This window comes from Triticum urartu, chromosome 7A (genome assembly GCF_056163025.1).
Source record: "Triticum urartu cultivar PI428250 chromosome 7A, HENAU_Tu73, whole genome shotgun sequence".
Lineage (NCBI taxonomy): Eukaryota > Viridiplantae > Streptophyta > Magnoliopsida > Poales > Poaceae > Triticum > Triticum urartu.
The window spans coordinates 452,299,739-452,312,568 of NC_141879.1; the positions used below are offsets into that span (position 1 = coordinate 452,299,739).

A 12,830-nucleotide genomic window follows, 5' to 3' on the forward strand; every position below is an offset into this window, starting at 1 on the left:
AACCGGCTGAAGATCAGATGAGTATTTCAAAGACCAATATTTTTTTGTTAAGCATTGGGAGCTGAGTCAAATAAATTATTCTTCACAGTATTTCTCTGTGACAAACCAATGTTAGCAAATTGATTATGAAGCTGACCTATTGACCTGGATTTTCTAGAAGGAGGAAATGGCAAGGACTTAAGGATGATCATGATCAGTTTAACATGGATAAATCCAAATTAAACTGTGGGCTAATGTCGGGGATATACCCCCACAGTATGATCCGGCCATAGTTATAACTCGGCTGGGACTTAGTAAACTGGCTGACAGTTAAGACAGACAGGTAAAACAGGCAGTTAACCCAGACGGTAAATCGGCAGGTTGTTAAACCGGCTGACAGTTAAGACAGACAGGTAAAATAGGCAATTAACCCAGACGGTAAACTAGCAGGTTGTTAAACCGACTGACAGTTAAGACAGGAGTTAAGTCGGATGATAACCCGGCAGGAGTTAAGTCAGATGATAACTCAGCAGACAATCATAAACCGGCAGACCATCATAAACAGGCACCAGTTATAACCCGACAGATATTGATAACTGGGTTGCCAGGGGTTATGAAGCCCGAGACGTTATGAAGCCCAAAATGTTAAGAAGCCCATGAAGAGAAGTCATAATAGTTAAGTCTTAAGTCCGAGTTGGACTCTACATGTAACCCGCCCCATCAACTTATATAAGGAGGGGCAGGGCTCCCCAAGGAGGGACAAGTAAGAAGAAACAATCTTAAGGGTTAGGGATAACTGGGAGAGCCGGTTTACGGCGACTTCCTCATGATCATAATGAGATCTAGCCACAAACAGCATGTAGGGCTATTACCGGATGATGTTTCCCGGGGCCCGAAGCTGTCTAAATCCTCGTCTTGTGTTGCGTCTCTCGATTCCGCTCAACCCCTCTCAAACTACCACATAGATGCGTTGACCTCACGACTAAGTCCTCACACTAGGACATCTGCCGTGATATTTCCACGACAGATTCGTTTGTGTGCCCATAGATATGGAGCTAGACAATCATGCTTATTACGTAGTTTCAATCATCAGTGCTTCGAATTAAAATGAGAATTGTTGACAGAACAATCTTTCATTGCTTCCTGTATATAGGGCTTTCACAAATATGGGTCCACAATTGGCACAGATTCAATATTTGAAATTTCATGCTCCCAACTAGCACTGATAATGCACCCATGGTATTATTTCCCAGCTTCTTACCTAGGTGCTTCTATATTGTGATTATTTTGTTTCAAGGGACTATAAAAATGCTTCCACAGAATTCCGGTTCTATTTTGGAAGTTGGCGGCATAGAAGATGCATCATCACCTTGCTGCCAGGCTTAGTTTTTTGTATCCATTCTCAATTTTCTATCTTTCATACCAATATTAGTTATGTAGATTTCTCATGTATTTAGCATCCCGTAGTCCCCATTTGGTGGCTATTTTTTTTTTCAAATTTCCGTATTTCCAAGTAATGCTACCTATGAAGTGAGTGCAATTTTGCTTCTCACCACGGTGCTTCTAGTTAGTAAACATTTAGTTTCGTTCGTCTATGATTTTTCTTCTATCCATTAAGCGATAATTGGTTCAATTTTTACATTGACAACACAATAGATGCATACCCAGGATGGTACCAATCTTACTTTCTTATCAACTATTAATGATATATGCTCCATATTTAGTTCCCTAATGTTGAGTTCCCATATTTTCATGCTTCCAACATTCTTGATGTACTATGTTAAACAAATAAGTTTCTTATTTCGAATGTTTTGCTTCCGTACAACTATTTTCATCAGATGGGTGAATGTATGCTTGATTAAATGTATACACCCAAATCTTGCATGCTAAGATCTTGGCTGACAATCGTTAGGATTTCTCAAATCAAATATATGTGCTTCTACTGCATGATAGCATCAAATCATTTATTTGTGTCAGCAATTCTTCTTATTTTTTTGATTTCTCACATAGGTTTCTATGACGACGACGAGGGCGCCCAGAGATCAAGGCCAGATGCGTCTACTTCAGAAATGGCAAGTCGAGTTCAGGCAGTGATCGCCCTGGCTCACACATTCAGTGTATACAACTCGAAGGACGATACAATGAAGAAGATCAAAGCCCTCGGGAAAGGGCACCTAAGTTTCCGCCAGGGATCAGACCTTCCATCACATGATGATTAGGTCACTTTTAAATTAGCAAAATTTGTAGCATGTAAGCAATTTGACTTCTCCTGTTGAAGCAAGCTCTCCATTTGACAACGGCAATTTGTTTGCAAACAAACCCCAAATTCGAATTGGAACCATGTGTAATTATGATTGGATATATTTTCTCTCTGATGGAAGCAAGATAATATTTATTTGGAAGCAATTCTATAGTCGTTGGAAATAAGATTGTGATGCTTCTCAAACATGTGGAAAATTTTTATTATTGATGGAAGGGACTTCAAAGAAATTCTTTAGTTGATGCAAGCAAGATAGTGTGATGTTTTCTTTTTTTTGCGTGCGATGCTTCTGAAACAAAATATCATGTTAAATGACACATAAAATGTCAAATAAATCGAAGCAGATTTCATTCACCACAGAAGCAAATTCTCCAACGAATGGAAATATGATATAATTTTGTTTAAAGTGTCCTAATACACGAGATTATAAACCAGGGTGGATGCACGTATTGTTTGCATTGGATGCAAATTTAGATAATGTTTGGTACATCACATGTTCTTAAATATTTGTTTTTTATAAAGATTTCAACAAATAAGTACATACAAAATAAAATGAATGAATCTACATTTTTAATATCTTTATTATTAAAGCAGGATTGAACGTCGTGATGATTCGACGTCCTATCCATGCGTCATCCCGCTCCCGATCTGTCTCTTCTCACGGTAAAAGAAAACTGAAAAACCAGCCCACCGCTCCCGACGTTCTCCCATGACCTATCCATCTCTCCCGATTCGACCTGGAATACATCCCACGATCCCCCACACAGCACGGAGGGAAAACAGCCCGAAGTTCCTCGCGATAGCCCTTGCTGCGCGTCGATGGTGCCGCATCGCCGCCCCACGATTCGGACCGGCGCCTCACCGTGCCCTCACCCGAGCCTTCTCTCCACGCTCCACCGCTTCTCCAGGCGCCAATATCTGGGGCTCTCCGCAATGCCCGATGCTCCGGCGGTGAGCCGTACTGCAGTAGGGAGGAGGAGCCGGCGGCAGACAGAGAAGTACATGGAGGTGGTGGTGGAAGGGAAGGGGACGGGGACATAATCGAGGGCGAGCAAGGCACCAATGTCGTGCAGTCCAGTCCACCATCTCGCTCGCCTGGGAGACCGCCCAACTTGTACGTGCTAACCCTTCTCCTGAATTCTCTTAAATCGTTCTATTGATTCGTGCAAGAGAGAGACCAGACAGGAGCGTGGCGACATTGCCAGCCGTGGAAGAAATAGGTAGGAGCGATGTAGAGAGAGAGAGAGAGCGCACCACTCTGCTCATCGTTGTCTCCTCCTTCTGTGCGACATGGACATCGTAGCTGGCATGGCCACCGCTGTCGTCGACGGCCCACTCAAAAATTAAACCATTCCCCGTCCCAAAGCCGCCACGCACCGGCGCTACATACTGCCGGCAGCGCAGCGACTCACCCGCTGACGGGCTTTCCCTCCCATGCCACATGTCCTCCCTCTTACGCTGATCCTGTTCAATGCATGGAGGCGTCGATCTAGACCCCGTGGACACGATGACCTGGATCCACTCCCTCCCACGCCTCCCTCCTCTAATTCCTACCGCCCACACCCATTAGTTTTTCCTCTCTGAATTGCAGCATGAAGGAGGAAAAACTAATGTTGCAATTCAGAGAGGGCGAGTAGTATCTATCAACAGCGTGCAGGAGGGCGAGTAGTATCTATCAACAGCGGCAACATAATCACATTTGTGACGGCGGTTTCTTGGCTGTAGTGAATAGAAATTTTGGTGTGGTGGCCAAATGCGTTACTGCTTGGCAGACTTGTTCATCATTGCTGTAGCATGGAGACTCCTTCCAGCTATTGTACGCGTCTTTTTTTTTGTTTCATTTATTTGTTTGCTTCATTTATTCTTTCTTTGAAACCATGTTTTTGTATTTGTTTGCAGGATTAAATATGTTATCTTGCCCAGTACTTTCCTCATGTGGCTGTTATGACCGAGCACCTTTCTTTGTGAGTTACTCTCTAGATTTTTTAAAATGGTAGATCAATGCAACTTAGTAAAAGCCTGCTGAATCTGTAGCTAGAATTGGTAGCACACTGCAACGTTTCAAAGCAATAAATTAATAATGTAAGATGGTGGCGGGGATTTTACATCAACCTATTGGGGCGTCTGTCCATTCTAGAGGAATGTGCATGAACTGAGAGAACTTTCATGATGGAACCACCAAGTTCGATTTTAGTTTCTCCCTCTTGCTATTCTGCTTCATTTTCTTCTATTTTTTAGTACAAGTACTATGCCTATCCTGTGCATTAGTTTATAGCTGATCTAATATATTTAACACTGTCTTATTTAGGTGGCGGTGATGTATTAAATAATCTCTAACAAATTAATATGCTTAAATGGTGATGCCACTGCTCAAATCCAAACACTGAAGAACGCATATATATTGCATGGTCTGCCATCGGAGCACCTTTGGAGGAAGAAGTTCACCTCAAGCCATCGGAGTGAAATTCTCATTGCCATAACCAGCTTTCACAGGGAAGCATAAGGTGATCCATGATCTTCACGTAGTATGTAGAATCTGGAGGAAATCTAATATATCTCTTATGTATAATTTGTATGTAGATTTCGTGAGAATTTGTCACATTCAAAACTACATTACCTGACTAACTTATTTTTTGCCAGATCATATCATGAGTTACTGTTTACATGTACTGTAGCTTCATGAAGAAAAGAAATAGGATACATTTTCTAGCCTTATATTCATTTATTTTTACTGTAATGTCTAAGAATGAAAGCACTCAGGTTCTGCACCTTCCAGTAGTTTAATTTGTCTAATATGTTACCTTTTGCACAAGTGGGGCTTATGTGATAACTTGGCATCTGCAACTTGGTTGCGTCTGAATTTAGGGTCAAAAGAGTGAGGACCTTAACGCGCAATAGCGTGGACCAGTGGACGAGGATGATATCATGGAGTCAGGAGAAAGGCTTGTTGGAAGTAGAATATAATGAGGCAATGTTATGTTCTTTTTTCTATTAATTAACTTTACAGTGATATGTGTTGAAAGCCTGAAAGTGTAGGCCATACCAAGGTTGATGACATCAAAATGATGTAAACAATTATCCATCTCTTGATTCATTGCAGATCTGAAATTTGGAAAAGGCAATATTAATCTTCCCCACTAAATGGTTGTATTATGCCCCCAGTATCAATGAGTCCTGGTTTACAAAGTAAGCAGTCACCCTAAGTTTTTTTCATTCCTTTGGTAGTTGTGGATAAGTTTTTACGTTGGCTCGCCAAGCCTATCACAACCCTCCTCCTTTAGCCGGTCCCAAGCCCGGGTAAAGGAGGGTTGTGATAGGCTTGGCGAGCCAACGTAAAAACTCAGCCACTCTTATGGAGATGAAACCCAAAAGATTTTCGTTGGGGCGTAACCCTCTCAGCGACGCACCACATCGGAACCCGGGTGTGGTGGAAAGTGGGCAAGGGCCGGGCCGTCACCCCCCAAGTGGCGCGCCGTATCTTGATCCGGATACGGTGGCAAGTGAGCGAGGATCGGGTCGTCGCATCCTTAGTGGCGCGCTACATCGGCGCCCGGGTGTAGTGGAAAATGAGCAAGGGTCTTCGCATTTGACTCGACGGGTGCGAAGGGTAAGGAAGCTAGCCGAGCCTAGGAGGATTCGCTTAGGTAGCTGGAACGTAGGGTCTCTGACAGGGAAGCTTCGGGAGCTAGTTGATGCAGCGGTGAGGAGAGGTGTTGATATCCTTTGCTTCCAAGAAACCAAATGGAGAGGACAGAAGGCAAAGGAGGTGGAGGATACCGGCTTCAAGCTGTGGTACACGGGGACGGCTGCAAACAGAAATGGCGTAGGCATCTTGATCAACAAGAGCCTCAAGTATGGAGTGGTAGACGTCAAGAGACGTGGGGACCGGATTATCTTGGTCAAGCTGGTAGTTGAGGACTTGGTTCTCAATGTTATCAGCGCGTATGCCCCGCAAGTAGGCCACAATGAGAACACCAAGAGGGAGTTCTGGGAAGGCCTGGAAGACATGGTTAGGAGTGTACCGATTGGTGAGAAGCTCTTCATAGGAGGAGACCTCAATGGCCACGTGGGTACATCTAACACATGTTTTGAAGGGGCGCATGGGGGCTTTGGCCATGGCATCAGGAATCAAGAAGGAGAAGATGTCTTAAGCTTTGCTCTAGCCTACAACATGATTGTAGCTAACACCCTCTTTAGAAAGAGAGAATCACATCTGGTGACTTTTAGTAGTGGCCAACACTCTAGCCAGATTGATTTCATCCTCTCAAGAAGAGAAGATAGGCGTGCATGCCTAGACTGTAAGGTGATACCTGGAGAGAGTGTTGTACCCCAGCATAAGCTGGTGGTTGCTGACTTCCGCTTTCGGATTCGTGTCCAGCGGGATAAGCGTGCCAAAGTCGCTAGAACGAAGTGGTTGAAGCTCAAGGGGGAGGTAGCTCAGGTGTTCAAGGAGAGGGTCATTAAGGAGGGCCCTTGGGAGGAAGGAGGGGATGCGGACAATGTGTGGATAAAGATGGCGACTTGCATTCGTAAGGTGGCCTCGGAGGAGTTTGGAGTGTCCAGGGGAAGGAGAAGCGAAGATAAGGATACCTGGTGGTGGAATGATGACGTCCAGAAGGCGATTAAAGAGAAGAAAGATTGCTTCAGACGCCTATACCTGGATAGGAGTGCAGACAACATAGAGAAGTACAAGATGGCGAAGAAGGCCGCAAAGCGAGCTGTTGGTGAAGCAAGGGGTCGGGCATATGAGGACCTCTACCAACGGTTAGGCACGAAGGAAGGTGAAAGGGACATCTATAAGATGGCCAAGATCCGAGAGAGGAAGACGAGGGACATTGGCCAAGTCAAATGCATCAAGGACGGAGCAGGCCAACTCTTGGTGAAGGACGAGGAGATTAAGCATAGATGGCGGGAGTACTTCGACAAGCTGTTCAATGGGGAGAATGAGAGTTCTATCATTGAACTAGACGACTCCTTTGATGAGACCAGCATGCGTTTTGTGCGGCGAATCCAGGAGTCTGAGGTGAAGGAGGCTTTAAAAAGGATGAAAGGAGGCAAGGCGATGGGCCCTGATTGTATCCCCATTGAGGTGTGGAAAGGTCTCGGGGACATAGCAATAGTATGGCTAACCAAGCTTTTCAACCTCATTTTTCGGGCAAACAAGATGCCAGAAGAATGGAGACGGAGTATATTAGTACCAATCTTCAAGAACAAGGGGGATGTTCAGAGTTGTACTAATTACCGTGGAATTAAGCTGATGAGCCATACAATGAAGCTATGGGAGAGAGTCATTGAGCACCGCTTAAGAAGAATGACAAGCGTGACCAAAAATCAGTTTGGTTTCATGCCTGGGAGGTCGACCATGGAAGCCATTTTCTTGGTACGACAACTTATGGAGAGATATAGGGAGCAAAAGAAGGACTTGCATATGGTGTTCATTGACTTGGAGAAGGCCTATGATAAGATACCGCGGAATGTCATGTGGTGGGCCTTGGAGAAACACAAAGTCCCAGCAAAGTACATTACCCTCATCAAGGACATGTATGATAATGTTGTGACAAGTGTTCGAACAAGTGATGTCGACACCGATGACTTCCCGATTAAGATAGGACAGTATCAGGGGTCAGCTTTGAGCCCTTATCTTTTTGCATTGGTGATGGATGAGGTCACAAGGGATATACAAGGAGATATCCCATGGTGTATGCTCTTTGCGGATGATGTGGTGCTAGTTGACGATAGTCGGACGGGGGTAAATAGGAAGTTAGAGTTATGGAGACAAACCTTGGAATCGAAAGGGTTTAGGCTTAGTAGAACTAAAACCGAGTACATGATGTGCGGTTTCAGTACTACTAGGTGTGAGGAGGAGGTTAGCCTTGATGGCCAGGTGGTACCTCGGAAGGACACCTTTCGGTATTTGGGGTCAATGTTGCAGGAGGATGGGGGTATTGATGAAGATGTGAACCATCGAATCAAAGCCGGATGGATGAAGTGGCGCCAAGCTTCTGGCATTCTCTGTGACAAGAGAGTGCCACAAAAGCTAAAAGGCAAGTTCTACAGGACGGCGGTTCGACCCGCAATGTTGTATGGCGCGGAGTGTTGGCCGACTAAAAGGCGACATGTTCAACAGTTAGGTGTGGCGGAGATGCGTATGTTGAGATGGATGTGTGGCCACACGAGGAAGGATCGAGTCCGGAATGATGATATACGAGATAGAGTTGGGGTAGCACCAATTGAGGAGAAGCTTGTCCAACATCGTCTGAGATGGTTTGGGCATATTCAGCGCAGGCCTCCAGAAGCTCCAGTGCATAGCGGACGGCTAAAGCGTGCGGAGAATGTCAAGAGAGGGCGGGGTAGACCGAATTTGACATGGGAGGAGTCCGTTAAGAGAGACCTGAAAGATTGGAGTATTACCAAAGAGCTAGCTATGGACAGGGGTGCGTGGAAGCTTGCTATCCATGTGCCAGAGCCATGAGTTGGTTGCGAGATCTGATGGGTTTCACCTCTAGCCTACCCCAATTTGTTTGGGACTAAAGGCTTTGTTGTTGTTGGTAGTTGTGGATACAATACAGTAGCTCAGGGACAAAAGCCAGTCCATTAGTTCAGGCAAAAAAAGGCAATCAATTAGAGCTGGCGCAACATTCCTACTTGTAGGTTTTATATCATACTGTTTCTGTAAATTGTCAATAAATTGAATTAAATTCAATACATGACATAATTTGATTGCCACCTGATTTGTGTTCAAAATTTTAACTCAAGCACCATTGTACTATTTGCAATAATATATTAGGATTAGTAAAATATCAGGTAAATATATAGTTGATACCATTGTTCTTTCAACCCCCTTACGAAAATTCAGTTCTAGCTCCAAAGCGAGCAGTTGAATTAGTACTTATAATGAAGGTACCAATGGTTAGCTAAAATTGATAGAAAATCTGATCTTGTTCTATAGTGCCTTTATCTGAGATTATATTCTGAGTTTACAGGAAAATGAAAAAGCTATCATGTGAACTTTAGTATGGCCATGAGATAGTGGTGCTTCCTCTCTCCTACCTGGCTAATTTATTTTATTTTTATCTGTTGTATTACACAATTAAAAAATTATATATACCATCTGCAAAGGTATTCGTTCACATTTGAAACATATAATTCTATTTTTTAGAAATTATATGAGTATGAATGGAAAAAAGGTGTTAGTCTCAGGAGCACTATGAATTCTTTCAAAAGTACAAAAGCTACTGCAATAGAAACAAAAAACAAACATTATGTACTTGTTCTAAGGAAAGTAATTTGTTTATTTCATTCGGCTGGTTTGTAAGTACATGATTCAGAAAGGATAAATTACTGACAGTTTCTGACTATTTTTCTCCCATATTCAGGAGTCGGACTCACAGACGTTGATCCAAGCACTCAATGCCGGTGATTTTTATGTGGCGGATTATGGTGTACTACCTCATAATGTGAGGAGTACCTGCATGGCGACCGTCTGATAGGCATGAGTTTATCTTTTGCTGTTTTCATGTAATTCTGTTGCCCATGCCATAGCGAAATTTGGGTACCATTCGGCTACGGCTTCTATATTCTGGCTAGAGTCTAACCCAGACTTCGTATCAATTTTGGTTGCCAATGACTCTGCTGAGCTTCTTGGTTAATGAAATCATTTGAAAATACTTGTTTCGCGTGCTTTGTAGGGAAGCCACCCTACAAGGCAAATAAATTTGTAACCAAGAACTAAGCTAATCTATGAGCACCCATATTCTAATTGCCGTAGAGGCATCATCATCAGGGTCAAAGTAGTCCATGGTAGTCGAATAGGTAAGAAGCAAGAGAAGTTTTTCATGTTATCATACAGATGGGAAAAACCACAAGATTGGCACACTACAGAGTCGAAAAACAACTTTGTTCAGTCCCTTTAACACTACTTTTTTGCGATAAGTGTTGCATACTAGGTTTGTTAAGAGGGTGAATGAAGAGCATGGAAGTGGAAGGGAATGAGGGGCGGGAAAAACATGACACTTTGTCTTCATGCAAGGAGTGGTGGTTGTCGAGGAGGAAAGATGTGAGAAAGGGAATTGATATGTATTCGATGGAAATCAAGCCACAACATTAGACAGATACATATTTGACACACGTGTGCCATATAAATAAAACTGCAACACCTTTATTTATTTTATTTTAAAGTACCATACGATTCCTCGTTCTTTGACCTCGCCTCTTCTCAAATGATCCCGCAGGCTCGCCTGAGAAACCTGCTTCTCCCGCACATCTCGGACGCTCACCCCCTAGAAAACTGCCACTTCTTCACGTCTATCACATGATTTCTCCTCAGAACAATGTTACCATGATATTCATATGCAAGTTATCAGGCCTGTGCTGCATAACTTACCGTGCTATTTACATAGAATGTATCAGGTACTATGCTTCAACAACTACACCCTTTCAAAATTACCACTGTGTTTTGTACACACATTATAAGGTTTTCGATGTGTAAAATACCGTGGTACTTACACATAAGTTATCAGGATATATGTACATCAACCTTCCCCGGTCAAAGTTACCATGGGGGATTGTACATGAGTTACCGGGTCTACGGTTCGTATATTATCATGGTACTTGCACCTAAAAATCTGGGTGCGTTTCGGTAGCTTTTTCCATAGGTAAAAAATTACCATGATGTTTTTGCGTAACTTATCACGCCTATAGCACGTGTGCCCCTCATGACACTAAACATCATGTGACTTTCCCGTGGGACGCCATGTGTTGTGTTCATCCAAGAGGCCCACACGCAAGGCAAGTGTATGCTTTTAACAACTTATATATTTTCCTTTGGTAAAAAAGTTACCATCATGTTTATATTGCAAGTTATCGGTTATGCGGTGCTTATATTATCATGTTATTTACACAAAAATTATTGGGGATGTTTTGAACAACTTTTTCCCGGGGCAAAAAGTTATCATGGTGATTCTAGGTAACCTATCAAGCCTGCAGTGCTTAAAATACCATACTATTTACACAAAATTTATCAGGGATATGTTTCAGCAACAAATGCCCCCCCCCTTCCACGGGTCAAAAACTTATCATGGTGTTTAGTTATCGCAGTGCATATGTTTCCATACTATTTACACATCAAAATGCCAGGGGAGGGAGGTATACTACCGTGCTATTTACACAGAAGATACCAGAGTATCTTTTCAAAAAAAAAAATCCCTACGGTCAAAGTTACCATGGTGCTTCTACCTCAGTTATCAGATATGCGCCGCGTATATTACCATCTATTTACGCATAAATTATCAGGTATCTTTTCACATTTGTTTTCCCCAATGCTTAAAGTTATCACGATGTTTGTATCTAAACTATCAGGTCTATGGCGTGAATGTTATCGTGCTATTTACAGAAATTACCGGGGGGGCGGGTTCAACAAATTTATTTCCAATGATCAAAGTTACCATGATGCTTGAAACAAAAAGTTTTTCAGTGCTAACATATTAAAGGCAAAAACATGTCGAAAACAGTATTTCCCTTAGAATGTTCAACAATGAGTGTCATAGGTGAGGTGGTTAGCTCCCTTTGTTAATTACCTGCAGACCAAAGATCAAATCCTAGTCTAAGCATTATTTTTGCTGAAAATCGAGAAGACATGTGGGGCCATAAATGACGATTGCGAAAATTAGAAAGGCACGAGCGGGTGTGTTCGATAAAATCGGGGAGGACGTGCGGGAAAGGAAAGAAATCGGAGGAGGACGTGAGGGAAAGGAAAGAAATCGGGAGGTCATGCGAAAAAGGAAGGAAATCAGGAGAGAATTGATGGCGTTGGATGCGTGTGGCTGTTTCGCAATCTGCCACACGGTTGCCATATACATATTTCGATCTGAAATAGCTAAGTTTTTTAATTGGTATGTCATTTTATTTATTCCGTGGCAACGCACGGGCATTAAACTAGTGTCTATATACATCCGTATGTGATAGTCCATTTAAAATCTTTAAAAGGATAAATATTTAGAAACGAAGGGAGTACTAAGTCTGTTTCCTATAACCGAGGTCCCCACGCAAACTGCCAGTTAATACCACATAATCAGGGGCCTAAATCCATTCATGCCGGCAGTTAATACCACGTGATCAGGGCACCACATGATTGACAGAAGCAATCCCAGGAAGCAAGGATCGGCAGTTCCGTTCAGGCTTAAATCAACAGATCAAAGGAACGCCCTACTTCTTATCGGACGGTCTACGAGTAGTCTGATGGATGCTAGTTTTCAGTAGTTTGATGCCTAGCGCCCTCCTATAATTGGTTTTTAAATATTTTTGTTTGCATGGTTTGGAAGTTTGGTTCTCTCTCGCCCTCGGCGCAACAGGTCATCTAGTATTTCGTTAAGAGAAAGTAGTAGTCGAGTATTGCATCCAAAAGACTTCTGCTCTCGTTTAAGGTGTACAAGCTGAAGATGCCAACTGGTAGTTCCTTCCATGCAATCTCGTTTTCAGAAGAAATGTCAGGTTTCACAACCCCCTTCGGGGCTTCGCAACCTGAAAAGAGAGCACTTCTCTTTTGAATATTTCGTCGCGAACATGACAAAATGACCTATTTTGCAGTTTTATC

General features: G+C 43.0%; 1 long non-coding RNA gene across 2 annotated transcripts; it reads left to right on the forward strand.

Annotated features, from left to right (window-relative positions):
• Positions 1–2,857: 2,857 nt before the first annotated feature.
• Positions 2,858–9,906, forward strand: LOC125519782 (uncharacterized). 2 transcript variants are annotated; one of them, XR_015612213.1, is made up of 6 exons: positions 2,859–3,353; positions 4,139–4,203; positions 4,548–4,743; positions 5,105–5,207; positions 5,340–5,425; positions 9,616–9,906. It is a non-coding gene; the product is annotated as an uncharacterized LOC125519782 (long non-coding RNA). The 2 variants fall into 2 exon arrangements; XR_007288316.2 differs by having other exon boundaries at positions 2,858–3,353; positions 5,105–5,425.
• Positions 9,907–12,830: the final 2,924 nt, after the last annotated feature.